This window comes from Benincasa hispida, chromosome 11, assembly GCF_009727055.1.
Source record: "Benincasa hispida cultivar B227 chromosome 11, ASM972705v1, whole genome shotgun sequence".
Taxonomy (NCBI): domain Eukaryota; kingdom Viridiplantae; phylum Streptophyta; class Magnoliopsida; order Cucurbitales; family Cucurbitaceae; genus Benincasa; species Benincasa hispida.
This window is the reverse complement of record NC_052359.1, coordinates 34,859,543-34,863,498: the sequence shown is the minus strand read 5'-3', so window position 1 is coordinate 34,863,498 and position 3,956 is coordinate 34,859,543.

Below are 3,956 nucleotides of genomic sequence, written 5' to 3'. Positions count from 1 at the left end.
AAAGGCTCTGTTAAAGATAGCACATTATTTTAACCATATAAACATATTATAACTTTAATAAAAAAAAATGCTATCAAATGTTTTTATAGTAACGCATATAAGCTATATCTTCAAACTCTACAATAGCATCTATTATAGCTTTGGAAAAATGCTATAGAAAGTCCCAGACTTTTAATAACATGGGCTATCAGGACCTTCGAATAAGGCTATAAAAGCTCTGTTATAACTTTTTCTGTTATCTATAGTATCTATTATTTCTTGTAGTGGTGGATCAACCAAATGAAGTTTTGGTTGAGCCAAGGATGAATGGGTGTATGAGAGGGCATGCAAAATTGAAGATCCACCTCAAGGGTAGCTATGCATTGACCTATGCATGGTGTGGACACCTAAGCTTTGCATGTAAGTAGGAGGTGTCAAAGGAGCTACATTAGGCTTTGCATGGTGTTGACACATAGTTTTTCGATGTACCCTAGGTGTCATATGTTGAGAGCATAAGGTGAGTGATAAGGACACTCCTGAAGGCCTATAAATACCCCGGGAAGGTTTATTTCATCTCACAACTCAAATTCCCTCAAATGAGACTCAAAAGAAAAGAGTTAGAGAGAATTAGGATTTCTCGGAGAGAGGCTATACGTTGAGGGGAAGACTTATGCATTGAGGTTGCTTTCCATGCGCCCAACTTGAATTCTATGCATTGATCAGAGAAATCCAGGTGTCTTGAAGTGCTGTCATGTGCTCAACTGCCTAAAGAAGCCCACTCTACCCCCACTGCTATCCATGAGTGTTTAAAGGCCTAGTTTCATATCAGTTGGACTTGGTAAGCTAAGTTTAGGACCAAGAAGGTACTCTAAGGTTATTCTAGCCCTAAACTTCTAAGCTGATTATTAGATTAATACAGACTTGAGATCTATGGAGAAACCAGGGGAAACCAAAGAAGAAAGGAGATCCCTACTAACGAACTGTGAGTTGTACTCTTTAAAGGTTTCTTGTGAGTTTTATAGTTATAGATGTATGTGTAGCTTGTATGGTGATGAGAATATGCAGCACGAGATGGTCAGAGGGTTAGAAGACCTAATTCTTGAGCTAGTGGCGAAATCTCACAGAATGGTCAGGGGGTCATTGGGCCTAATTCTTGAGCCTGTAAGGGGAACCTCATATGAGATGGTCAAAGGACCGACAAGTCTAGCTTCTGAGTCCATAAGAGAGGAATCTATGTGCACATAGTAATAAAAGAGATATATTCAATTATTTATCTTGTGTATAGGTAAAATGGGGAACAGACTCATTCAAGCTTGAGGTTTGAGTAATAATCTCATTATGTGAACATGCTAATTGAGTTATTTATCTCTTAGGGTTGAAAGAGACCATGTATGTTGTTTACCACTTACTGGGCTTCTAGCTCACTCTTTTCCTTTATATTTTTCCTTCGCAAGTAGTAGAAAAGTTCCGATTGCTGTGAGAAGACGAGGTCTGCCACGAGTTAAATCTGTATTATAGTAGTGGTCAAAATAGGTTTGGAAAATGTTTTGTAGAAACCTATTAAACTATATGAAACTTAATTAATGTCAAATGAAAACACGAAGTTAATTTTATTTCCGACTAAGATGAGTTAAAGTTAGTATAGTAGAGATGGACAGTAGATATCACAAAAGGGTGGTATTTATCGTCCTCACGCCTCTTGTTAGGCTTAAGATGTAAGCTTGGGAGGGGGTGTAACAACCATGATAAGAAATTGAGAGAAAATATGCTTAATTTTTTAAAACCAAAAACCAAATTGTTACCAAATGGAACCCTAATTTTTTTTTTTTAAATGTATTTGTTTCTTTTCTTTTACTCTCAAATGTGCTTCATACATTTCTTTTTAAAGAACGTTGGAATTCTTAGCCAAATTTTAAACACAAACACGTTTATGAAAAGTGCAATTTTTAGTTTTCAAAATTTTTATTTGGATTTTGGAAACATTTTCAAAAAAGTAGATAACAAGACAAAGGAACTTACAAGTGAAAATAGTTTTTATAAACTTAATTTTTTTAGGACAAAGATCAATTTATACCCCTGAACTTTGGAGATTGTATCAATTTATACTCTAAATTAATAATTATATTAATTTAAACCTTGAATTTTTTAGGTTTGTATCAATTTAAACCTCAAACTAACAATTGTATCAATTAAAATCATGAATTTTCATAAGCATATCAATTTAAACCTTAAACTTTCATGAGTGTATCAATTTAAATCGTGGCTTTCATAAGTATATCCAAATAAAACATAATGAAGGATTTAAATTGATACACTTATATAAGTTCGGGGTTTAAATTGATACACTTATGAAAGTTTAGGGTTTAAATTGATACAATTATTAGTTTAGGATTTGTATTAATACAACTGCCAAAATTCAAGGGTATAAATTAATATTTGCCCCTTTTTCTAAAACCAAGTGATTGTCAAGTGAGACGACCATCACTTTTTAGTTTTAAATATGTTCGTATATGTTCTATCATTTGATGAATAACTATTCCTAGAGTTTTTAACTAGTCATCTATCCAAATACTTAAAACAAAGCACAAACTCGATAGGGTCACTGTAGGAGTGATAACTTGTATTTATACAAGATATTGTCTCTTAAAATTAGAATATTTAAAAGTAACTGATGAGAAAAGTGTTGAAATCATAAGAGAATATGACAAAATTCATTTCCATGTGTTCAATGAATTCAAATGAAGAGCTCAATTAAAATTACATTACTAATGAATTAAATATGCAGGAATACATATGAAAACGAAGGAAAATGAGAGCTATGCATTGGACCCATCATGCGACAAAGCAGAAATCCAAAGCAAGCTATGCGGCAAGGAAACCTATACAATGAAAAAGTAAGCCAAACGTATCTGAGGGTACTATTGACAACTACAACAATGAACATGAAAAGGTTATCTAACGTGTCTGCTACAAGTGAACCAAATACATCTGACAGATGGATGTGTGCGTGTGTGCATACGCGCATGTATATGTGTGTGGTGCATGTGTGCGTGAGCGTACGTGTGTGATTGGTATACATACCTAACGAAGATTACCTAAAGTCAACTGTGATTGGTATACATACCTAACCAACATGAACCTCCAAATAGCATACAACAACAAGAGGTAATAATAATATCATACTTTTTCTCTGATGAGTATAGATAAATATATGAAGACACCTTACCATATATTAAAGCTTTACCAAACTCAAAGTACAATTTGCCTCAAATATTGATGGGTGTTTGGCAAGCATCACATGAGGACCTATTTGGAGACCATGAGGGACCATCGGCCCTCCAAAATTTTAGTTTAATTATAAAATATAATTTTCAATGAATTATATNAATGAATTATATATATATATATATATATATGGAAAGTTGTTTTAATTAATTTCTATTTTATTTTAGGTTTTTAGTAGGACTATTCAGTCTAGTTGGATTAAAAATTATTTTTAATCTCTAAGCTTCCATAAAAGTTACAATTTAATTCATGAACTTTGTTTTGTGACGATTTAGTCTCTGTACTTTTAATTTTATAACAATTTAGTTACTAAGCTTTAGTATGTAACAATTTAGTCATTGTAATTTAAAATTTGTAACGGTTTAGTCTTTATGATAGAAATTAGTATTAAGATTTAATGAGATTTCTTACATAAATATAACTATAAACTAATTAGAAGACTCAACATTTTTACAAAATACAAAGTCTACATTATAAAATAACAAAAATTGACATCTAATTTTCATGAATTTTTTTCACATTAGGAATTAAATTGTTACAATTGACTAAATTATTACATAATAAAGTTTAGAGATTAAATTGTTATAAAATTGAAAATACGAGGACTAAATCATTACAAACAAAAATTAATGACTAAATTGTTATTTTTATGAAAGTTTAGGATCAAAAGTATTTTTTTAATCTTAATTTTA